The sequence below is a fragment of the Furipterus horrens genome, unplaced genomic scaffold (genome assembly GCF_987537825.1).
Source record: "Furipterus horrens unplaced genomic scaffold, mFurHor1.1.pri manual_scaffold_2, whole genome shotgun sequence".
In the NCBI taxonomy this organism is placed as follows: domain Eukaryota; kingdom Metazoa; phylum Chordata; class Mammalia; order Chiroptera; family Furipteridae; genus Furipterus; species Furipterus horrens.
In genome coordinates, this window is record NW_028327172.1 from 128,073,601 (window position 1) to 128,100,469 (window position 26,869).

General features: G+C 35.8%; 1 protein-coding gene across 9 annotated transcripts in view; it reads left to right on the forward strand.

Annotated features, from left to right (window-relative positions):
* Nucleotides 1–26,869, forward strand: part of ZMYND11 (zinc finger MYND-type containing 11) — a 155,433-nt gene that overhangs the window by 38,079 nt on the left and 90,485 nt on the right. The window lies entirely within an intron of this gene.

Here is a 26,869-nt window from a genome sequence, read left to right on the forward strand (position 1 = left end):
TCTAAAAACAACAAGATCCAACTAAGCAAACCAGAATAGGAACAGAATCATGGATATGGGGATCATTTGGAGGGTTATCAGCTGGGAGGGTGGAGGGAGAGAAATGGGGATATGGTGTAGGAATTAAGAAGTGTAATTGGTTGGTACAAAATAGACAGGGGGAAGTTATAGGAAAGGGTGAAGCCAAAGAACTTAATATGCATGACTAATGGACACTAACTAAGGGGGTAGGATTACTGGAGGGAAGGGGTGGTACTGGGCGGAGGGGAGCAAAGGGGAAAAAAAAAACTACTGTAACAACATAATTAATAAAACATGCTTAAAAAAAAGGTTAATGTCCAAAATTTATAAAGTACTTAGAAAACTGAACACAAAATAACAAACGACCCAATTAAGAAATTGGCAAAGGACCTGAAGAGGTAGGCACTTCTCTGAAGAGGGCATACAGATGGCCACAGATGTATGAAAAGATGCTCAGTGTCACTAATCATCGGAGAAATGGAAATTAAAACCATGTTGAGATACCATCTCATACCTGTTAGAATTGCTATCGTCAGTAAGTCAAAAAACAAGTGCTGGTTGAGGATGCGGAGAAAGGGGAGCCCTTTTGCACTGTTGGTGGAAATGCAGACTGGGGCAGCCACTGTGGAAGATATCTCAAAAAATTAAAAATGAATCTGCCTTTCAACCCTGTGATTGCACTTCTGGGAATATATTCGAAGGAACCCAAAACATTAAGTCAGAAGAACATAAGCACTCCTATGTTCATTCTAGCATTATTTATACTCTCCAAGATATGGAAGCAGCCCAAGTGTCCATGAATACATGAGTGAATAAAACCACTATGAGACATTTATGCAATAGAATACTACTCAGCTGTAAAAAAGAAAATTTTACCCTTTGTAACAGTATGAATGGACCAGAAGAACATTATGCTAAGTGAAATAAGGCAGTTAGAGAAAGACAAATACTGTACTGTATACGTTCACTCATGTGGACTCATGAACAAACTGAACTAACAAAACAGAGACAGCCTCATAGATGGAGAGCAGATGACAGCTAGGTAGGGGTGTGTGTTAGGAGGTGGAGGGATTGAGCAGAAAGGCAAAAGGGCTCATGGATATGGACAACAGTGTGGTGATTGCTGGGGCTGAGGGTTATAAGAGGACCAAATGGTAATAGAAAAAATACACTAAAGATTAAATTAAACAAAAGAAGTTTGAAGGCTTAAAAAAAAAACAGGAAAAGGAAAACGTATTTGAGCTGTTCTGCTTTTGACAGTTTGTCTAAACAATGTTCTGGATAAGCTGATGGTAGAAGAGCAACCCTATAAAACAAAAGCAAGTCACATAATATGTACTTTATACAAAGGACACATAAAATAATGTGTTCTACACGTAAATTATGTGGTGTGACCAGATACATGTCAAAATAGTAGGCTTATGAATAATGAAATAAACTAATATGGATTACATACTTAAAAAAATTGGTACATAAAGTGTGGGGCAAGAGTAGCTTTACAGTTGTATGGAAAATAATACAATAATAAATAATGGAAGAAGAATCTGTTTTGTGTACTCACAGCTGTAAACCTACTTTTGACACACCCTGTATATACAATGGAATATTACTCAACCATTAAAAAAGAATGAAATCTTGCCATTTACAACAACATGCATGCACCTAGCTAAGTGAAATAAGTCAGAGAGAGAAGGACACATAATATTTCATTTGTAAGTGAGATCTAAGAAACAAAAGAAAGAACAAAGAGAGTTCAAATTGATGGTTGCCAGATGGGAGAGAGTTAGGGGGGAGGATGAAAAATGGGAAGGGATTGAGATCTACAAACTGCCAGTAACTGGGTTGATCCAGAAGTCCATTTAGTTTTTTCTGTAAAATAAGACACATTTTTCATTTTCACCAATAACTTTATTGATTGGGATATTTTGAGTATGTCTGCTGTCTCTTGCATGGTATATGTTGATTGTTCTCAGTGTCTCAATTTGATTGCTGTCAAGTTCAACTGGTCTACCCGACAATGGAGCATCATCCAGTGAGAAATCTGTAGCACAAAACGTTGCAAACCACTTTTGACGCATTCGATCATTCACAGCGCCTTCTCCATGCATTGCACAAATCTTTTTTTGCATTTGTTGCGTTTTTACCTTTCTTATGTTCCAGATCGTTTCTTTGAACCGCAATTTTCTTTCTTTCATCATTGGTTTTGTGTGAATTTTCCTTCATTACACTTACCCATCACTTCTTCCCTTCTGTGTTTGCCGTGCTCAAGCATATCTGTCAAGCCTGTGAGCATCTTTATCACCAGTGTTTTAAACTCTACATCTGTTAGGTTGGCTAGCTCCTCGTCACTTAATTCTCCCACTGCAACCTTGATCCATTCCCTCTTTTGGGCCATACTTCTCTGCCTCCTCAACTTGTTGGACTCCTGTGTGTTTGCCTCTGTGTCTTAGGTAGAGATGTCGCACCTGTTACTTTGTAAGGGGTGGAGCGTTAAGTATTCGTCAGTACAGGGTGACCCATTTCACCACAGTTGTGTCGGTGTATGTGAGGGAGGAGTCTGAAAGGGAACAAAGCTGCTTGCCCAGCACGCACCCCTTTTCCAGGCACTTCTCCCACTTGTATGAGACTGGCGCCTCTCTAGCTGTTGCCCTATTTGTAATTCCCAGAGTGAGTGGATCTGCAGATGTTTTAGGACCATTGGGGCCTCTAAAAATACGGATTCTGCTGAGAGACTGGTGGTTTCTTCCTCCACCCCACACCCCTCTCATCTTCACAGTCAGAAGCAATGAGGCTTCATTTTCCTTGGCATTGGAACCGCGAGCTGCCCTGTCTGGTCTGGTGCTGGGAGCACTCCCCAGTTGGCCCTCCTACTTTTTTAAATGTGTTACTATATTTTACACCGGCCTACCACTGTCCCTGCCTCTGCCTCTGTTTCTGCCACTGCTGGTGCCACACCACTTCCTCTCCGCCTCGGCTCTGCCCCTCCTACTGTCTGGATGAGTATTTCTTCTTTATATCTTTGTTTGTTGGACTTCATGTAGCTCAATTTTCTTGAACTGGTTCTCTAGTTTTGAGATGTATTCCTTCTCAGTTGTGGAGGGAGACACAGTGTGTCTACCTATGCCTCCATCTTGGCCGGAAGTCCTAGATTTGGTGTGGTTTCTTTTTACTTTATCTGGATAATGGAGACCCTGCAGTTGGTCTTTTCTCTTTGGAAAAATATCTGTCTGGGTCCTCTGCCCATGTTTTAATCAGATTTATTTTTGGTGTTAAGTTTCATGAGTTCCATATATATTTTGAACATTAACTCCTCAGATGTTCATTGGTTAATGTCTTCACCCATTTATTAAGTTGTCTTTTGGTTTTGTTCATGGGTTCCTTTGCTGTGCAAAATGGCTTAAGTTTGATTTAGTCCCATAGGTTTATTTTTTCCTTTAGTTTCTCTTGCCTTTGGAGAGATACTTTTAAAAAGTATTACTAAGATTTCAAAGAGTTTACTGGCTATGTTTTTTTCTTGGAGTTTTATGGTTTGGGGTCTTGCATTTTAAGTCTTTAATCCATTAGAATTTCATTTTGTATATGGTGTGAGAAAGTGATCCCATTTCATTAGTTGTACAAGTGCTTGTCCAGTTATCCCGGCAGCATTTATTGAAGAGACTCCATTGTATACTTTTGCCTCCTTTGTCATAGATTAATTGATTATATAGGTGTGGATTTATTTCTGTGATTTCAATTGCGTTCCATTGATCTATGTCTTTTTTTTTTTTTTTTTTCAATGCTAGCTGTTTTGATTATGATAACCTTGTGTAGTTTGATATCAAAGGAGTGTGATACCTCCAACTTTGTTTTTCTTTGGCAAAATTGCTTTGGCTATTTTGGGTTTTTTGTGATTCCATATAAAATTATGGATTGATTTGTTCTTGTCCTTTAAAAACATGCCTTTGGTATTTTGATAGAGATTGCGTTGAATCTATCTATAGATTGGTTTACATAGTATTGACATTTTAATGATATCAAATCTTCCTGTCCATGGGCATGGTATATTCTTCCATTTATTTGTGCCGTCTTCATTTTCTTCCGTTTTTTCTTACAGATTTTAGATCAGAGGCCTTTTACCACCTTTGTTAAATATATTACCAGTTATTTTATTCTTTTTGGTGCAGTTGTAAGTGGGATTGTTTTCTTAATTTTTTTCTGACAGTTTGATATTTGTATATAAAAATTAATCAATTTCTGAATATTAATTTTTTATTCTCTACTTTATTAAATTCATCTATTAGTTGTAATAGCTTTTTGGTGAATTACATAGGTCTCTGTAGTATCATGTCTTCTGCAAATGATGACAGTTTTACTTCTTCCTTTCCAATTTGTGCCTTTTATTTCTTCTTGTTTGATTGCTATGCTAAGACTTCCAGTATTATTTTGAATATAAGTGGTGAAAATGGACATCCTTGTCTTGTTCCTGATCTTAAAGCATTCACCTTTTCGTATGAAATTAGCTGTGGATTTGTCATATATGGCCTTTACTATATTGAAGTATGTTTCCTCTGTTCCCACTTTACTAAGGATTCTCTCTTTTTTTTAAATCATAAGTGGATGCTGGATTTTGTGTAATGATTTTTCTGCATCTATTGATATGATCATATGCTTGTTTATTTTTTTGTTTGTGGTGTATCATTTTAATTTACATGCAGATATTGAACCATCCTTGCATCCCAGGAATACATTTCACTTAATCATAGTGTATGATCTTTTTATTAATGTATTGCCGAATTTAATTTGGTAATATTTTTGAGGATTTCTGTGTTTATGTTCATCAGGGGTATTGGCCTATAATTTTCTTTTTTTATAGTGTCTGGTTTCAGTGTTGGGGTAATGCTAGCCTCAAAATGGAGTTGGAATCTTTCTCTTTTCAGTTTTTTGAAATAGTTTGAGAAGGAAAGGTATTCCTTTTGGAATGTTTAGTAAAACTCTTGTGATTCTATCTGGTACAAGGTTTTTGTTTGTTGGGAGTATTTTGATAACCGATCCAATTTTGTTAATAGTTATCAGTCTGTTCAGAATTTCTATTTCTTCCTGATTCAGCCTTGAAACATTGACTGTTTCTTAGAATTTATTCATTTCTTCTTCCAGGCTGTCTGATTTAGTATGTAGTATCTTCTTTTTATTTTAAAGCTTTAATTTATTTATTTTTAGAGAGAGGGAGAAAGGGAGAGAAACATTGATGTGTGAGAGAAACATCAGTCAGCTGTCTCTTGTGCACGCTCTGATCAGGGATCAAACCTGCAACTCAGGCATGTACTCTTGACTAGGAATCAAACCAGCAATCTTTCACTTTATGGGACAACCCCCAACCAACTGAGCCACACTGGTCAGGGCTATGGTATTTCCTTATTATACTTTGTATTACTGTGGTGTTGGTTTCACTTCTTTTTAATTCCTGACTTTATAATATTTATTAGGTTCTTTCTCATACTCTCCCTTTTTTGATGAGTCTGGCAGATCAGAGTTTTTGGAGGCTGCTGCCATCATAACTCCCCATCTTGCCATGATCCCACATCTCTCTTTTTGTGTGCATTTCTGTATTAGTGAGTGGAGAAGAGGAAGCACCCCTGATGGGATAGATGCACTATTATTTTAATTTAGAAATACCTGGAAAGTAGAGTTTTGCATTCCAATTGAAGGAGTATGAAATACATAGCTTGGTGGAGAACAAGTTAATTTGTCTCCACCATTGCATGGTTTCCCTCAGAATGTCTCTGTGGATACTTTCTCTTACCCTTCTCTCTTTAGCAGGTAGTTCCTTGGGATGTGTCAGAGTAATGCATTCAATTTGTGAACAGCTCAGGGTCTGGCTTAACTTTAAAGGCAGTAAAATTTACACTTTTATTTATGTATGATTCAGTGTATTTTTGTTTTAACATCTGTTGTAAATCGATTTCTAATTGGCAAACATACAATCTAGATGGAAATGCTTTGATTTTTATTAATTAAAATTTTAGGGCAATTTGAAAGGAATACAGATTACCAGTATCTCTTATATATTTGTAAAGCCCAGTTTCTTTCCTGCAGATTTATGTACAAAATGATAAAAGTATGTATAGAACTGTTTGTGGTCTACTTAAATAACATTTCAATGGATTAAATATAGTTAAGTATATTTGCATTGTATTATTTCTCCCTCTTAAATTTTTTTTTAAGTTGAAGAATGATATTTATACAGGAAAGTGAACATGTCAACATTATTGTAATATATGACTCAATGAATTATCACTAAATATTCCCATATAATGACAATGTGGGCAAAGAAATGGACTGTTCAACAGCATAGCAGAATGTATTCTTACCCCAGAGTAGGGGATATTATATAGCCCACTCTGTTTGCTCCTGTGGTCTTAGAATTTCTCTGATGTTCAGGTGTTTTTGAACTTTGGTGTCTTATTATTCTGTGAGTAGTTTTAGGGAGAATCATTTTTACTACATTTGGCTAGTTCATTAAGATTCACTGTGAGGTGGTTGTTATTGTTTCACGTAATGGCTAAACTACAAGGTATATATCCAGTCTGCTGATAGACATTGAGTTCCTCCAATTTTGGGTTATTACAAATATGGCTGCTTTGAAATTCTTGAAAAAAATTTTTTTGTGACTGTATGCATGCATCTCTGTTTTGTATATATACCTAGGAGCAGAACACTCTACTTTAATATATAATTCCAAACTATTCCAAAGCAGTGTACCCATTTACACTTTAATTAGCAGGGTATGAGAATTACCTTTGCTCACATCTAGTTGGATTTTTCTCTTTATTTTTACTGTTCTAATGATATCTCTTTGTAAATAAATTTTTAATTTTAATTCTGTCCTATTTAACATTTTAGTGTTTGTGTGTATCTTGCATAAGATATCTTGCCCCATTTCAAGATCATGAAAGTAGTGTATTATATTCTATCATAGAAGCTTGTGTGTTTATAATGTACAGGTAATTCATTTGTTGTGTGTGGTAAGGATTGTGTTTGATCCTCCCAAACCCCATACGGGTATTTAATACTCAGCACTATTTATGGAGTTATCTTAAATTCATTGCTCTGCAGTGCCATCTTTTTGACATAAATAAACTATCCATATACAGTATGCATGAGTGTTTCTGGATTGGTACTTTCAATGAATTTATATGAATTTTCTTGTTCTATTTGACACTGTTTTAAATAGTATAGCTTTACAATAATCTTGATACATGGTATCAGATCTTCCAGTTATATCTGTTATGGTCTTATTTGTTATTTACCGTTTATATCTTATTTGTTTACTGGCTATTCTTGGCTGTTCACATTTTCATATGCATTTCAGAATTAGTTTATTAATTTAGTCTTAAAAATTACACTAGAATATTGGTTGGAATTGTATTGAATTTGTAATTATTTGGGAGAATTAACACTTTTTATAATATTAATCTTACTTAGGAATATGACGTGTATACCTTCTTTATTTAGGTCATTTAAGTTTTTTCCCAATAAAATTTTATGGCATTCTGGATAGAAGTCTTGCATACCTTTTGTTAGACTTATTCCTAGATTGTTTTCTTTTTTTTTTTTTTTGGTGGCATTGTAAAAATATCTTTAAAAAATTTTAAAAAGATTTTGTTTATTTATTTTTAGAGAGGAAGCGATGGAGAAATAAAGGGAGAGAAACATCAGTGTGTGGTTGCCTCTCATGCGCCCACATCTGGGGACCTGGCCTGCAACCCAGGCATGTGCCCTGACTGGAAATCGAACCAGTGACCTTTTGGTTTCCAGGTGGCACTCAATCCACTGAGCTATACCAGCCAGGGCTTAAAATTTTTATGTACTCATTATTTGTTACTGGTATGTAGAAATACATAATATTCTAAATAGACTTTGTATCCACTAATATTATTGAATTCATTTATTACTTTTAATCGTTCATCTGTAGTTTGAAATTTTTCTGTGGATAGACACATCACTTCTGATTATGGGTTTTAAATCTAGTTTTCCAGTATCTTTTATTTTTCTTGCTTTATTGCACTGACTAGGTCCTCCATCACAGTGTTTAATAGAAGTCCATGAGTATGGTCATTTTAACTCATTCCCATTTGCAGAGAGAAAGCTTTCAGCATTTCTTTGAGTATCAATTTTGTTTTATGTGAATATCCTTTTTTACATGAAGGAGTTTTTCCTCTATGTATTCCTATTTTGATTTGAGTGTTTACTTTGAGTGGATGAAGAATTTTATCCAGTGTTTTTGTATTTATTGAGCTGATTATTTGATTACTTTCCTTTATTCTTTTAGTGAGTGAGTTGCTGTGATTGTAATAAACTTGGCCATGCTGTATTATTGTTCTTTATGTATTGCTGGATTTGATTTGCTGATACTTTATTTAAGCTTTTTATATTCATCATCATGAATATGATAGGTCTCTAACTTGATTTTCTCCCAAAGTTACATTGATTTCATATAACAACGTGGGACATAGGTCCTCTTTTTCTATTCTCTCTGAAGGGGTTTCTGTAAGATTGGTGTTTTGCCTTGAAATTTTTGGTAGCATCTAAGGTGAAGCACTTTGGTTCTGGTGTTTCTCTACGTGGAAAATTTTTTAATCGTCCAACTCCTTTAATAGTTACAGGTTTATTCATGTTTTCTATTTCTTCTTGTGTCTGTTTTGGTAGTCATTTGGTGTCATAGCACTAATGTTTTGCCAATTTTGTTTGTCTTGTGAAAGAATCAACTTTTCATTAGATTTCTTCTTTGTATGTTTGTTTTCAGTTTATTATATATACTCTGTGTGTGTGTGTGTGTGTGTGTGTGTGTATACACACAGACACACAAACATAGTTATATGTAGTTTCCTTCTACTTTTTTGGCTTAATATTTTATTTTGTAATTTCTTGAGATGATGGATTCTTAGATTATTACTTTATAGCCTCTTCCCTTTTTCTTGGTTGACCTTTGAACAACATGGGTTTGAACTGCACAGGGCATTGTACATGGATTTTTTGCAGTAAATACACAGACAGCCCTCCACCTCCCTGGGTTTTGTATCCAAGGATTAAACCAACTTTGAACCAGAAATAGTACTTTTGATTTGTGGATGAAGAGGCCCCTCTGTGTGCATTGTTCCTACGCCATTTTATGTAAGGACTTGAACACCTGCTTTTGGTTGGAGGGGGTATCCTGGAACCAATCCCATGTAGATACCAAGGGACAACTGGGGAGTCAAAAATTATACTCTTATTTTCCACTGCACAGGGGTCAGTGTCCCTAATCCCCACTGTTAGGGCTCAGCCATAGTACATCTACTTAAAAGGTTATAAATTTCCTTTAAGTACATATCAGAACTTTTGATAATTAGTATTTCTATTTGCATTCCTTCCATTTTATTTTCTGATACTTATTGTGACCTCTTTCATCAACCCATATGTTATTTAGAAATATGCTTTTTAGCTTCCAAAAACACAGGGGTTGTTTTTGGTTTTCTTTTGTTACTGATTTCTTCTTCTATTGTAGGCAGAGAGCATACTGTATAATTTCAGTTCTTTGAAATTTGTTGACACTTGCTAAGTGATCAATTTGTAAAAATTTCATGTGCATTTGAAAATAATCTGCATTCTGCAGTTATTGACCATAGAGGTTTACACACACACACACACACACACACATACACACATATCAGGACAAGGTTATTAAAAGCTTTTGTAAAACTTCTATATACTTAGTAATTTTTCTATTATCATTTATTAAAAATATATTTCCTACTGTGACTGTGAATTTGTCTATCTTTCAACTTTGTCCATTTTTATTTTTTGAGATTAATTTAAGTACATAAAATTTAGAACATTTCCTAATAAATTGAATCTTTATTGCTATGAAATACCCCTCTTTTTCCTTAATAATACTTGACCTTGTTATATTCCTGTCAACTTTCTTTTTGATAATATTTTTTGCATGGTACTGTTTTTTTTCTTTTTCTTCACAGACTTTTTGTGTCCTTTTTACTGAAGATGTATCTTGCAAGCAGCATGTAGCTGGATTTTTGTTTTATTGTTTTTAATTCAGGCTCAAAATTGCCATCTTTTATTGAAATTATTCTTTTTGGATTTAAGATAATTACCAATATATGTAGTTTATATCTTATCATCCATATATCATCATTGTAAAAAATTAGTCTTGCTTTGTTTCCTTTCTTCTTTGTTGTTGGTATGGGATGTTGATAAATCATTTTGTATTACTCCCCCCCCACCCCCACCCCCATCTAGTAGCTTGGTAGCTACACATTTTTTTGTACGATCCTTTTATTGGTCACTGTAGAGCAGCGATTTTCAACCTTTTTCATCTCATGGCATATATAAACTAATTACTGAAATTCTGTGGCACACCAAAAAATATATTTTTTGCTGATCTGAGAATTAAAATAAGTATAATTATGATTCATACACACCGGACAGCTATTGTTGTGTTGGCTGTTGTCATTTATTGATTCGGCAACCTAAGGGAAAAGAGGTCAGTGTCCCTGACTGAATAGTCCAATATTGCGGCACTTCAGTTGAAAATTGCTGCTTTAGAAGTAGTAACTTGTGTTCTTAATGTATCAATCAGTAATGTAAGTGTTTTAAATTCTTCCCAGATAACACAAGGAGCTTAAAATACTTAACTCCATTTATCCCACTCTTAGGCTATTGTGTTGCTGACCAAACAGGCATTCGAAATCTCTGTATAACTACAGTCAGCCCTCTGCATACACAGATTCCCAACCATGGATTGAAAATACAGTTGATCCTTGAACAGTGTGGGTTTGAACTGCACAGGTTCACTTATATCAGAAAGTAAGTGGACCCATAAAGTTTAAACCTGCGTTGATCAAGGATCATTTGTATTTTAAATGTAGAAGACATTATTATTGTTTTAATACAGTTAATTACCCACATATGTACCCTTTTCATTGCTTTTTTCATTTTCTGAATTTTCATCTGAGTATTTTCCCTTCTTTCTGAGGAACATCTTAAGTTTTTGTATCATGGGATTGCTGTTGATAAATTCTTGGTTTATAGAAACTACCCCTATGTTATTTACTTTTCAGTTTTTCAGGTATATAATTTTTGATTGGTGGTTATTTTCTTTGAGCTCTTTGAAGGTATTTCATTATCTACGAACTTTAACTTTTGGTTAAGAAGTCAGCTTACACTTGTATTATTTCTGCTTTGAAGGTACTGTAATATGACTTCCTTTGGTTACTTAATTTTTTTGGTTTTATCTTTGGTTTTCAGCAGTTTTACTCTGGTATGCTTAAGCGTAGTTATCTTTGTATTTATCTGGTTTTGCTTTCTAGTAATGATTCTTGAATCTGTGACTTGATGTCTTTCATCAGTTATAGAAGATGATCTGCCAGTATTTATTTGAAAGTTAATTATGCTCAATTCTTTTTTTACCCTGCCTCTGTTTCTGGGATTACATTGAAATGTAAACTTTATTATCACATCTGTATATCTCTTCTCATGTTTCTCCATGCTTTCTTCTTGCTATTTGCTTTTGAAAACAATACTCATGCTTACTAATTCTCTTTTCATCTGTATTTAATTATTTTTTCATTAAAATTTTTTCCCTTTTTTATGAATTTATTGGAGTGACAATGGTCAATAAAAATTATGTATGTTTCAAGCACAATCCTATAATACATCACCTGCATATTGTATTATGTATTTACCACCCCAAATCAACTCTCCTTCTAACACCATTTATCTACTCATACCCTTTTTTTACCTTCCCTTACCCTTCTTTCCATCTGGTAAGCACCATACTGTCTGTGAGTTTTTTTCTTTTTTTCCTTTTATTCACTTAATTCCTTCACCATTTTCACCCAGTCCTGCATCCCCCCTCTCCTCTGACAGCTATCTCTGTTTTCTGTGAGTCTGTTTCTATTTTGTTCATTTATTTTGTTCATTATATTCCACATATGAGTGAAATCATATGGTACTTGTCTTTCTCAACTGGTTTATTTCACTTAGCTTAATGCTCTCCAGGTAAGATTTCCTTTACTTTTTCTAACCTGATTTTAAACCCATACATTGAATACTTTAGTTGTTGTAGATTTTCAATTCTCCCATTCCCATTTAGCTTTTTTTTTTTTTGTTTTCTGTTCTCTGATGAAATTATTAAGCTTTTCTTTTAATTTCTTGAACATATCAAGCATGGTTATTTTAAAGTCCATGTCTGATAACTGCATCTTCTGGACTCCTCCAGTAAGTTCATTTCAATATATATTTTTTTCTTTTGTTTGTTTTGTTTTTCTTGCCTTTAAGTGATACTGCCTTGCCTGTTTGTTTATTTGCTTATTTTTACTAGTTTTCCACAAACTATATATGAAAAATTATACAAGTGAATTAAGATTAAGGATGATGTTATTTGTATTTGCTACCAACAGATAGCCACATTAATTTTAGATCATATTAATCCCATCAACAGTTTTGATGATTCAAAGTTTTAAGAATAATTGTAGTGTATTCATTTTGTAGTTAATTAGGTTCTTTGATTTATTACTAGGTAATTATTTTATTACATGAAGACTGAACTCTTTACAGTTCTCTTGTATTTCTAGGTTGTAGACTTTTGGTATTTTATCCCAAAATTTGGAAAGATTATAATATCCCCCTCCTTCTTGAGTAGACAGTCAATTCCAGTTTTTAAAATCATCTTCGCCTTGTGTCATTGAAAGCTTTGCTTATGTTTTTAGCTGCCTCTTACAGAATTTCAAGTTGTCTATATGGGAGCAATCTAACCCCAAAGTCTAGATTTACCTCTTTTTTTTTTTTTTGTTCTTAATTCTTTAATGCCTTCAAACAGATTTTTAAAAATAATTATTTTCTTAATTACAGTTGATGGACTATATTAGTTTCAGGTGTACAACCCAGTAAGTAGCCCTCTGTGTAATTGCAAATTGATGACCCCAGTAAATCTACACCTACCTACTTATTACAGTATTATTGACTATATTCCTTATACTCTAGTATACGAGATCTGTCCAGAAAAAGTCCAGCCATTGTTACTTTGCCAAGAATGGTTTGCATGACGTTGATGTAATCAGGCAGCCAAGAAGAATTGACTGGAATGTGCATGCTTGAACAATGGTGACTTTGCTGTATGTACAGTACTAGGCGGTGGGGTCGGTAGGCACCCCTGAGTGAGCCTGTGTACTGTGTAGCCGTTGCATTCAAAATGACTGAGTGAGTAGAGCAATGAGTCTGCATCAAATTTGCGTTGAGTTTGAACATTACTCCACAGAAACTATTCGGATGATTCAAAAGGCCTTTGGGGACAATGCAAACTCTCAGCACAAATGATAGGGTGGCATGAATGCTTCAAAGATGGCCAAGAATTTCTTGAAAGTGATCCATGTTTTGGAAGGCCTGCAACAAGCAGAACTCCTCCTGAGAATGTTGAACTTGTATGAGCTGCAATCAACAAGATCAGGGACTAACATTGCAAGAACTAGAAGCTGATCTGGGGATCCCAAAAAGGACTGTGTCCGAGATTTTGACCACAGGATCTTGGCATGAAATGTGTCATGGCAAAATTTGTTTTGCATCTTTTGCTACCAGAGAAGAAGGAACAATCATGCTGCAGTTGCTGACTTGATTCAAACTGCTACCAATGAATCAAATTTCCTCAAGAAGGTCATAACTTAGAAGGGGACTGTGGTGTCATTGTTCTATGTACCATGTTTCTTGTATCTTATATCTTCTTCAGTAAATGTCTCTATTTTTCATATTACATGGATAGATGCTTTCTGGGCAGACCTTGTACATCCCCATATCAATTCTGTAATTATTAATTTGTATTTCTTAACCCTTTTAACTTATTCACCCGTTCCCCTAACCCTCTCCCTTTTGGCACCCATCAAAATGTTTTCTTTATCTTTGAGTCTGTATCTGTTCTGCTTGTTCATTTATTTTGTTTTTTAGATTCCACATAGAAGTGAAATCATATGACATTTGCCTTTCTCTGTCTGACTTATTTTCACTTAGCACAATAACTCTAGGTCCACTGATGTTGTTGCAGATGGCAAGATTTCATTTTTTTAAAAAAAACTCAGTCATATTCCATTGTATATATGCACCACTTCTTTATTTATTCAGCAATTGATGGTCATTTAGGTTGCTTCTGTATCTTGGCTATTCTAAATAAAACTACAAAGATGCATGTGTCTTTTCAATTTAGTGTTTTGAGTTTCTTTGGATAAATACTTAGAAGTGCAGTTGCTGGGTTCTTCTTTGTCTCTTTGTTATAACCTTTATTTTGAACTCTGTTTTGTCTGGTAGAAGTATGCCACCCCAGCTTTTATTTTCATTTCCATTTGCATGAAATATTATTTTCTCTGTGTGTCTTTTGATCTGAAGTGAGTCTCATGTAGACAGCATATTTCTTGTTTTCTTTCCATTCAGCCACCCTGTGTGTTTTTATTGGAACATTTACTCCTCTTCCATTTAAGGTAATTGTTGATAGATGTGTATTTAATGCCATTTTATTATTCATAATTATGATCTTTTTTTTCTTTTTTAAGAAGAGCCTTTAGGATTTTTTTGTAATATTGGTTTGGTGGTGATGCACTCCTTTAGCTTTTTCTTTTCTGGGAAGCTCTTTATCTGTCCTTCCATTCTAAATGATAACTTTGCTGGGAAAGGTAATCTTGGTTGTTGGTTTTTGCTTTTTATCACTTTGAATATTTCTTGCCAGTCCCTCTGGCTGTAAAGTTTCTGTTGAGAACTCAGCTGACAGTCTTATGTGAGCTTCCTTGTAGGTAACCAACTGCTTTTGTTTTGCTGCTATATAGAGTCTTTGTCTTTCATCTTTGTCATTTTAATTATGATGTGTCTTGGTGTAGGCCTTTTCTGGTTTGGAACTCTGTGCTTCCTGGGCTATATGTATGCCTTATTTCTTTTACCACATTAGGGAAGTTTTTGGTCATTTCTTCATATAAGTTTTCAATTTCTTGTTCTCTTTGTTGATAAGCTTGAAGTTTTTCCAGAGGCTCCTTAAACAATCTTCCTTCCTTCCTTCCTTCCTTCCTTCCTTCCTTCCTTCCTTCCTTCCTTCCTTCCTTCCTTCCTTCCCTCCCTTTCTTTTTCTTTCTTTCTTTCTTTCTTTCTTTCTTTCTTTCTTTCTTTCTTTCTTTCTTTCTTTCTTTCTTTCTTTCTCTCTTTTTCTCTTTCTTTCTCTTTTTCTTTCTTTCCTTTCCTTTTCTTTTCTTTCTGTTCTTACTGAGTATTTTATGCTTTCTTATCTTCCAAATTGCTGATTGGATCCTCTGCTTTTTCTACTATACGGTTGATTCCCTGTAATGTATTCTTATATTTTTCATATTTGACTGGTCCAGTTTTTTTGTTTCAATCTCCATTTTATTTTTATTTTTGTGGAAGCTCTCACTAAGTTCATTTACTCTTCCTCTTAAGTTCATCAAACATCCTTATAACCATTTGTGAACTCTGCATCTGGTAGATTGCTTGTCTGTTTCCTTATTTTTTTCTGGTGTCTTGTTCTCTTTCATTTGGGACATGTTTCTTTGCCTCCTCATTTTGCTGCCTCCCTGTGTTTGTTTCTGTGTATTAGGTAGAGCTGCTGTGTTTCCTGATCTTGGTATAGTGGGTTTATATAGTAGATATTCTGTTGGACCCATTGATGCAGCCTCTCTGGTCACCTGAGCTGAGCCCTCATGTAGGCTGTGTAAATCCTCCTGCTGTAGTTGAACATTGATTGCTCTTGGCAGGGGAACGGGAGGGATTTAACCTCAGACTGCAGGATCGCACCTCATGGAGCAGGACTCTCTTCAGCAGGGTTCACTTCATTAGGGCTGTAGTGCCCAGTGGGTATGCCCCTGGAGTGTGTCCCTAGTGGAGGTAATTCGGTGGTGCTCCAGAGTGGTCTGAATTGTCTGCCATGTGCACTGGCGCTGGGGCCTCCCAGGAGATGCAGGCTAAGATCAACCTCCACCTGAGTGCTGCCTGGCATGAACTACACAGCTATGTGCACATTGTTGCTACTTGTGCTGGGCTCGGAGGTGCTTGGGGGAGGCCAAACGGGGAACTAAGGCCAGCTGCCTTTAGCTGTGGGCCTGTAGCCACTTAATGAGTACTGGGACACACAGAAGCTAGATGCTGCTGTTTGGGGTTTGTGAATCTTTGGGAGATTTTAGGAAAGTCTGCAGCATGATTCAAGACAGATCATTTGTATGGAAAAGCCACTTGCAATGGTTCAGCAAGTTGGGTGGGGCAAGGTCTTAGGGAATCCCCAGGTCTGGGTGAACGGTTGAGCCAGATGGATGTTGACTCAGATATAGTGCCTGCCTGCTGGCTCTGTGTGGGGAGGGCTCAAACAACTATGGCCTTTTCCATCACTTTTGTTTGGGTGAAAGCTGCCACTCCAACCTTCGTCCTGTTGTCAGACAGTTCAGTTCCTCCCCATATGACCCTGGTACCTTTTGAGCTACTGCCCCTGTGCTGGAGCTCAGAGGGTGTGAGTCTGAGTAAGTCAGTATGTGGGCTCTTTAAAAGGAATACGAGGCACTCCAAAAGACTCCAGGTCACTCAGTTACAATCCCAGTTGATTTTCACTACTAGAAGCTACAAGGGCTTCTCTTCCTGGCACTGGAACCTGGGCAGGGGATTTGGTGTGGGGTTGGAACTTCTTGCTCCTCAAGGAGGACCTCTGCAGCTGAGATATCCCTGTTGATTTTTAACTGTCACATGTGGATGTGGGACCAGCCTGTTCTGTGGTTTTACCCGTCCTACCAGTCTCAATGTGGCAGCTTCTTTGTCAGCTGGATTTCAGACAGTTCTGAATGATGGTTTTTCTTTAGTTGTAATTTTGATGTGGTTGTGGGAGCATGTGAGTACCACATTTCCTTTCTGCCTCCTTGATCACAAGCCTATTACCTCCAGTTTTTTGTTTGTTTGTTTTGACAAGTTTTTAAATTTTCATTGGCAGGTACTTTGCTATTACCAGGACACGATGTTCTGTGTAGTAATGTTTTTTCCAGATTTTTAACAATTAACGAGCCATGCGTATGTAAGTAGTCATGTACAACTCTATTTTTAGTCAAAGCACAGTAATTACAGTGCACATTTGGCCCTTCAGGAACATGAGAGTTAGGGGTGCCAACCCCCTGCAGTCAGAAATTTGTGTATATCTTTTGACTTACCAGAACTTAACTACTAATAGAATATTATTTACCAGAAACCTTACTGATAACATGAACAGTCTATTAACACTTATTTTATATGTTATATGTATTGTATACTATATTCTTATAATAAAGTATGCTAGAGAAAATAAAATGTTAAGAAAATCATAAGAGAAAATACATTCACAGTACTGTACGTCTTTATTGACATTGTAAGTTTATGTCATCTCTTTACAAGATGAATCTTGTCAGTACTTAATGTCAATGTTGTCTTAAATGACAAAACACTGTTAATGTTATTCATAATATTAATACTAGACATAAAAAATGAAAAGATAATGTGAAAAAGAAATTCATATATACAGGTGTAACGATTAATGCATTGATAACAAAGAAACAACATCTAAACCTGAGTCAGTATGGCAACAATGTTGGAGTTACTCAGAACAGGAATTTTTATTTTTCAATTAAAAAAACTTTTTTTCCAGTTTTTAAATTGTTCTGTTACAGTTGTCCCATCCTTCCCCCATTGATCTCCTCTGCCCCACCCACCTCCCCCTCTCCCACAGTCAATCCTGACCCTGTTGTCTATGTCCGTGGATCATTTACATCCCCTTCCCCTTTTTTCCTCCCTTTTCCCTTCCCCCTCCCTTCTGGTCACTGTCAGTCTGTTCCTTGTTTCCATGCCTCTGGTTCTATTTTGCTCATTTGTTTTGTTCATTAGGTTCCTGTATTAGGTGAGATCATGTTATTTTTCTTTTGTTGCCTGGCTTATTTCACTAAGCATAATTCTCTCCTGTTCCATCTGTGCTGTCACAAAAGATAGGAGTTCCTTCTTTCTTTCTGCTGCATGGTATTCCATTATGTAAATGTACCACAGTTTTTTGATCGACTCATCCACTGATGGACACATAGGCTGTTTGGAGCATTTGGCTAGTATAAATAGTACTGCTATGAACATAGGGGTGCATAGGTTCTTTTGAATTGGTGTTTCAGGATTCTTAGGGTATATTCCCAACAGTGGAATCACTGGGTCAAACGGCAGATCCATTTAGTTTTTTGAGGAAATTCCATACTATTTTCCACAGTGGCTGCATTAGTCTGCATTCCCACCAACAATGCAGTAGGGTTCTCTTTTCTCCATATCCTCGCCAGCACTTGTCATTTGTTGATTTGATGATGATGGCCATTCTGATCAGTGTGGTTTTAATTTACATCTCTCTCATGGCTAGTGAAGTTGAGCATTCTTTCATATGCTTGTGGGACCTCTGTATCATCCTTGGAGAACTGTCTGTTCAAGACCTTTTCCCATTTTTTAATTGGATTGTCTGTCTTCTTAGTGTTGAGTCTTATAAGTTCTTCATACATTTTGGAGATCAGACCCTAGTCCGGGGTATCATTGGCAAATGTGTTTTCCCATGTGGTTGGTTCCCTTTTCATCTTGCTGATGTTTTCTTTAGCGGAGCAGAAACTTTACTTTGATGTAGTCCCATTGGTTTATTCTTTCCTTTATTTCCCTTGCCCTCTGAGATATATTTGCAAAAATATTGCTGCATGGGATATCTGAGATTTTACTGTCTCTGTTTTCCTCTAGGACTTTTATGGTGTCATGGCTAACATTTAAGTCTTTTACCCATCTTAAGTTTATTCTGCTGTATGGTGTAAGTTGGTGGACTAGTTTCTTTTTTTCAGCATGTCCCTGTCCAGTTCTCCCAGAACCATTGGTTGAAGAGGCTATTTTCACTCTATTTTATGCTCTTTTCCTCTTTATCAAATATTAATTGACCATATAGACCTGGGTTTATTTCTGGGCTGTCTATTCTGTTCCATTGGTCTATATGTCTGTTCTTGTACCAGTGCCATACTGTTTTGATTACCATGACTTTGTACAATAGTTTGATATCAGGTATTGTGATTCTTCCTACTTTGTTCTTTTTTCTCAAGATTGCTGAGGCTATTCGGGGTCTTTTTGGTTCCATATTATTTTTTGAAGTATTTGTTCTGGATCTGTGAAAGATGTCGTTGGTATTTTAATAGGGATTTCGTTGAATCTATAAATTGCTTTGAGTAGTATGGACATTTTAATGATATTGATTCTTCTCATCTATGGACATGGTATATGTTTCCATTTGTTTTCTTTAATTTCTTTCTTCAGTGTTGTGTAGTTTTCAGAGTACAAGTCTTCTACCTCCTTGGTTAAGTTTATTCCTAAGTATTTTATTTTTCTTGTTGGTATGGTAAATGGGATTTTTTTCTAATTTCTATCTGATATTTTATTGTTGGTGTACAGCAATGCCTTTGATATCTGAATATTGACTTCGTACCCTGCTATTTTGCCAAATTCACTTACTAGGTTGAGTAGTTTTTTCAGTGGAGTCTATAGGGTTTTCTATGTATACTATCATGTTTTCTGCAAATAATGACTGTTTTACTTCCTCCTTTCCAATTTGGATGCCTTTGATTTCTTTTCTTGTCTAATTGCTGTGGCTAGAACTTTCAAGACTATGTTGAATAGAAGTGGAGACAGTGGACATCTTTGTCTTGTTCCTGATATTAGGGGGAAGGCTTTTAGTTTTTGTTCATTGAGTATGATGTTGGTGGCAGGTTTCTCTTACATGGCTTTTATTATGTTGAGGTATGCTCCCTCTAGTCCCAGTTTGTTGATTTTTTTAAAATCATAAATGAGTGCTGAACTATATCAACTGCTTTTTCAGCATCTATTGATATCATGTGATTTTTGTCTTTCATTTTGCTTATGTGGTGTATTACATTTATTGATTTGGAAATATTAAACCATCATTGCATCCCTGGGATGAATCCCACTTGATCGTGGTGTATGATCTTTTTAATGTATTGCTGGATCCGGTTTGTCAATATTCTATTGAGGATTTTAGCATCTATGTTCATCAGTGATATTAACTTGTAGTTTTCTTTCTTTGCTGTGTCTTGACCTGGTTTTGATATTAGGACAATACTGGTCTTATAGAAAGAGTTTGGGAGTCTTCCCTCTTCTTGGAATTTTTGAATAGTTTGAGATGGATAGGAGTTAGTTCGTCCCTAAAACTTTTGTAAAATTTGGCTGTGAAGCCATCTGGTCCAGGGCTTTTGTGTTTTGAGAGTTTTTTTTATTACTGCTTCAGTTTCACTAGTTGTTACCAGTTTATTCAGGTTTTCTGCTGCTTCTTGATTTTGTTTTGAAAGATTTGTACTTTCTGCATTTGCCCATTTCACCCAGGTTGTCAAATTTCTTGTCATTTGGCTGTTCTTAGTAATTTCTTACAATCCTTTGTATTTTTTTGGTATCAGTTGTGATTTTTCTTCTTTCATTTCTGATTTTATTTATTTGGGTCTTCTCTCTTTTTCTTGATGAGTCTGTTTAAAGGCTTGTTGATTTGTTTATCTTTCCAAAGTACCAACTCATGGTTTTATCGATCCTTTGAATTCTTCTTTTAGTCTCTATGTCATTTAATTCTTCTCTGGTCTTGGTTATCTCCTTCCTTGTACTCACTCTGGGATTTGTTTGTTGCTGTTCCTCTAGTTCTTGTAGATGAAGGGCTAGGTTGTTTATTTGAGATTCTTCTATCCTTTTTAGGTAGACCTGTATTGCTATGAACTTCCCTCTCAGGACTGCCTTCGCTGTGTCCCGTAGGTTTTAGGCTGTTGTGTGTTCATTTTCATTTGTTTCCAGGAGCTTTCTGATTCCTTCCTTGATGTCATTGTTAACCCATTTATTATTTAATAGCATATTGTTATTCAGTCTCCATGAATTTGAATGTTTTTGAGATTTTTTCCTTGAGATTGCTTGCTAGTTTCAAGCCATTGTGATCTAAGAAGATGCTTGATATAATTTCAGTTTTCTTAAATTTATTGAGGCTTGTTTTCTGTCCTACCATGTGGTCTGTCTTTGAAAATGTTCCATGTGCATTTGAAAAGAATGTATATTTTGCTTCTTTGGGGTGAAAAGTTCTGTATATATCAATTAAGTCTCCATTTGATCTAGAGTGTTGTTCAGTGCCACAATATCCTTGGTGTTTCTTTGCTTCGAAGATCTGTCCATTGTTGACAATGGGGTGTTAAATTCCCCTACTATGAGTGTATTGCTGTCAATATCCTTGAAATCCTCCAAGATTTTCCTTATATATTTGTGTGCTCCTATGTTGGGTGCATATATGTTTACAAGGGTTATATCTTCTTGATGAATTGTTCTCTTCAGTGATATGAAATGTCCTTTTTTTGTCTCTTTTTATGACCTTTGTTGTGAAATCTGTTTTGTCTGATATAACTATTGCTACCCCAGCTTTTTTTCATGTCCATTTGCTTGAAATATTTTTTTCCATCAGTCTGTGTAGATCTTTTGTTCTGAGGTGTGTCTCTTGTAGACAGCATATATGTGGGTCATGCTTTCTAATCCATTCAGCTACCCTATGTCTTTTGATTGGTGCATTTAATCCACTTACATATAAGATTATTATCGATAGTTATTCATTGTCATTTTTCTCCTTTGTACCTATGTTCCTCTCTGTCGCTCTGTTTCTTCATCTTCTTAAAGCAGATCTTTTAGCATCTCTTGCAATATTGATTTGGTGGAGATGTATTCTTTTAGCCTTCTTTTGTCTGGGAAACTACTTATTTCTCCTTCCATTTTGAATGAGAGCCTTGCTGGGTAGAGTAGTCTTGGTTTAAAACCTTTGTTTTTCATTGCCTGGAATATTTTTTGACATTCCCTTCTGGCTTGTAGTGTTTCTGTTGAGAAATCTGGTGATAGTCTTATCAGAACTCCCTTGTATGTTAGTAGCTGTTCCTCTCCTGCTGCTTTTAGGATTCTCTCTTTGTCTTTGAGTTTTGCCATTTAATTATGATGTGTCTTGGAGTGGGCCTGTTTGGGTTCATCTTCATTGGAACCCTCGGTGCTTCTTGGTCTTGCATGACTTTTTCTCTAATCATGTTAGAGAAATTTTCTGTCATTACTTTATCAAACAGGTTTTCTATCCCTTGCTACTCTTCTTCTCCTTCTGATATTCCTATGATACAAATATTGTTACATTTTATGTTGTCCTGCAGCTCTCTTAAAACCTTTTCAGTCATTTTTTGTTTTGTTGCACTGTTAGGGAATTTTTTTCTACGTTATCCTCCAGCTCACTGATCCAATCTTCTGCATCCTCTAGCCTTGTTTTGATTCCTTCTACCACATTCTTCAGTTCAGAAATTGTATTCTTCATTTTCTCCTGGCTCTTATTGATAGTTACTGTGTCCTTTTTAATGCTAGTGTAGTTCTCAGTAAGTTCCTTGTAGCTTCCCTGGAGTTTTCTGTAGTTTTCTTTTACCTCACTGAGCTCATTGAGCTTTCCTAAAATCATCATTTTGAATTCCATGTCTAATAGTTTTCTTACCTCTATTTCACTTCGCAGTCTTTCTGGGGATTCCTCCTTTCAACGGGGGGATGTTTCTGTCTTCCCATTTTTGTGATTTCTTGTTTGTTTCTGCTTCTTAGATTGATCTGCTTTGACTTTCTATCTTGTTGTGACCTTCTGTGGTAAGAGACCAGTCACAATGTGATGAAACGGCCTTTTCTGTGTGTCCGTGGTTATAAGGCTTCTCTCTAGCTAGTGTTCAGTTGGTTATTCCAGATGATTTTCCACAATTAAGTTGTAATTCCACATTGGTCCTGGGAGGAGGTTAGTGTAGCTTCCACTTACTCCTTTGCCATCTCAGATCTCAGAACAGGAATATTTAAAAAATGATTAATATGTCAGGAATTTTAACAGAACAAGTAGATCACATGCAAGGTTCAATGAATAATTTTCAGAGAGAGATAGAAACCCAGAAAGATAAAGAAATGCTAGAGAGCGGAACAACATAATGAAAATGAAGATTACTTTTGGTGGATTATTAGACTGGACACAGCTGAGGAAGGAATCCCTGATCTCAAGGATATGACTGTAGAAGCTTCCGAAACTGAAAAAGAAAGACAAAAAAACTGACATAAACAGGCCAGAGTATCCAAAGGCCAGAGGGACAAGTATAGAATGCATAGCATGTACATGATGAGACTATCAGAAGAAGAAAGAGAAAGGAACATAAGCAATATTTGAAGCAACAGTGATTTGAGAATTTCCCCAAATTAATGTCAAACAGTAAACTAGATCCAAGAAGTCTAGAGAACATCAGGCAGGATTGTTGCCTGCAATATTACACCTACACATATTATTTTTAAACTTCAGAAAATCAAAGATAAAAATGTCTTGAAGAAGCCAGAAACATCTTATCTATAGAAGAGCAAAGGAAAGAATTAAATCCGACCTCTTTTCAGAAACCATACAATTACAATATTTTAAGTGTTGAGGAAAAAAACCCACCAACCTAGAAGTTTGTACCCTGTAAAATTAACCTTCAAAGGTGAAGGAGAAATACTTAGTCTAACAAAAATACGGGGAATTTGTTGTTAGTAAACCTGTCTAGCAAGCTATGTTACAAGAAGGTTTTTTAGAAGGAAAATGATGTACGTCAGAAACTCAGGTCTGCATTAAAAATGAGAAGAGCACTGGAGAATGAGTAAATGCAGGTAAATTAACTTGTTTTTTATTTTTAATTGCTCTAAAAGATAACAGTTAAAAGTAATAGCAACAACATATTTTTAGTTCTTGCCCTGACCAGTATGGCTCAGTTGGTTGGATGGTGTTCTGCAAAGCAAAAGGTCACTGGTTTGATTCCCAGTCAGGACACATGCATGGATTGTGGGCCTAGTCCCATTTGGGCTCATACAAGGGGCAACCAGTTGATATTTCTCTATCCCATTGATATTTCTGTCCCTCTCCTTATCTATCCCTCCTCCTCTCAAAGTTTAAAAAAAAAATTTTTAAAGATTTTGGTTCTTCTTAACTTCATATATTCAATGCAGTCCCAATCAAAATCCTAGGAAGTCATTATTTGAATATTGACTAACTGATTCTAAAGTTTATATGGAGAAGCAAAAGACAGGAATAGCCAACACAATATTTAAGGAGTAAAGAACTTATTCAGAAGTGACACTACCTACCTAACTTCAAGACTTACTATGGAGCTACAGTAATTAAGACTGTGTGGTATTGGTGAAATGACAAAAAGATTAATGGAACAGAATCAAGAGCCCAGAAATAGACCCACATAAATAGTCAACTCATTTTTGACAGAGGAGCAAAGACAATATGGTGGAACAAAGATAGTCTTTTCATCAAATGGTGTTGGAACAACTGGACATATCCAATACAAAAAAAAAAAAAAAAAAAAAAGAACCTAGACACAGATTATATCTTTACCAAAATTAACTCAAACTAGATCATAAAACTAAATGTAAAACACAAAACTATAAAACTTTTAGAAGATAACACAGGAGAAAACCTAGATGAATTTGAGTATGGCAATGGATTTTTAGGTACAGCACCAAGACATGACCTGTTAAGGAAATAATTAATAAGCTGGATGGACTTCATTAAAATAAAAAAGTTCTGCTCTGTGAAAGACAGTGCCAACAATTAGAAGACAAGCTAGGATGGAAAAAATATTTCTCGAAGACAGTTCTGATAAGACTGTTACCCATAATATACAAAGAACTCTTGAAGCTCAACACAAAGAAAATTAACAACCTGCTTTTAAAAAATGTGCAAAAGACTTGAACTGACACTTCACCAAAGGCAATATGCAAATGGAAAGTAAGCGTGAAAATTTGTTCAATATCATATGTCATTAGAAAATTGCATTTACCACTATAAATCTGTTAGAATGCCTAAAATCCAAGCACTGACAACAGCAATAGCTGGCAAGGACATGGAGCAATAGGAACTCTAATCCATTGCTTTTGGGATTGTATAATGGACAGCCACTCTTGTAGACAGTTTGTCAGTGTCTCACAAATCTAAAATTACTCTTACAGTCTCGCAGTCATACTCCTTGGTACCTATCCAAAAAAGCTGAAAACTTACTTACACACAAACATCTGCAAGGGGAAGCTTCACTTACAATTGTCAAAATGTGAAAACAAGCAAGATACCTTTTAGTTGTGAATACATAAACTGTGATTCATCCAGATAATGGAACATTATTCAGCATTGTAAAGAAATGCTATATCAGCCCTGGCTGATGTGGCTCAGTGGATTGAGTACCAGCCTGCGAACCAAAAGGTCACTGGTTCAATTCCCAGTCAGGGCACATGCCTGGCTTGTGGGCCTGGTCCACAGTTGGCGGCGTGTGAGAGGCAACCGATCAATTTGTCTCTCACACATCAATGTTTCTTTCCCTGTCATTCTCTCTCCCTTCCCCTCTATAAAAATATAGTAGTCCCTCTCTAAATCGCGGTTCACTTATCGCGGCCTCACTGTATTGTGGAATTTTAAAAAATATTTAATTATTTATCGTGGATTTTTTGCTGTATTGCGGGATTTTGCGGTACTGTATACGCATGTTGTTAAAGTTATGTAGGTTTAAGAGTGTAGAATATGTTTAAGAACATAAGTAGTGTTCATAAAAGTGTGGAAAAGGTTAATAAGGGACTGGGAACAGTTTATAAGTGTGTGAGAAGGGTTTATAAAGCCTTAAAATACATATAAATACTAAAATAAATGTAAGGTTCCTGCTTTGTGGATTTTCACCTATCGCGGGGGTTCTCTAGAACGTAATACCCGCTATGAGTGAGGAAATACTATAAATAAAGTATTTTTTAAAAAGACCAAAATTTAAAAAAAGAAATCCTCAGGTGAATATGGCCAAGTGAAAGAAGCCAATTTGAAAAGGGTACATGCATACTATATGACTCCAACTCCATGACATTCTGGAAAAGGCAAAATGATGGATACAGTTAAAAGATCAATATTTGTCAGGGATTGGGGGAAGGGAGGAATGAATAGAGCAGAGAGGATTTTTAGGATAAGGCAACTATTCTCTGTAATATATAATGGTGTACACTTGTCTTTATACATATGTAAAAACCCATGGAATGAATGTATATCAACACCAAGAGTTGGTCTGACCCTAAAGTATACTGTGGACTTTGGATTATAATGGTGTGTTGTCAGTGTAGGTTTGTTGATTTTAACAAATGTGTCTTCTGGTTTGGGATGTTGATAGTGGCGGAGGTTATGGGTGGATCAGGACATGAGACTCTATATTTTCTGCTGAGAACCTAAAACTGCTCTAAAAAATAAAGTTTATTAATATTAATACTTGTTAAAAAGTTTTTTCCAGATGTATAAGGATGTTAATATTTTATTTTTTATCGTCACTCAAGAACATGCTTATTCATCTTGGATAGAGAGAGAGAAAGAGAAACATCAATTAGGTGCTTCTCATACTTGCCCTGACCAGGAACCAAACCCACAACCCAGTCATGTGCCCTGTTCAGGAATGGAACCTATAGTTTTTCAGTTTACAGGATGACACTCCAACGAAGTGAGCCATACCAGCCAGGGCAAGATGTTAATATTTTTAAAAGTTATAAAAAACCAGAGAAGCCCTGGCTGATGTGGCTCAGTGGATTGAGCGCCGGCCTGCGAAATGAAAGGTCACTGGTTCAATTCCCAAAAATACAATTCAGTATTTTTCTGACCTGAGTGTGGAAGGATTTTAATCATGAAAGGATACATAGCTGGATTTCAGTATAACTTAATGTTTACAAAAAGACAAACAGAAAA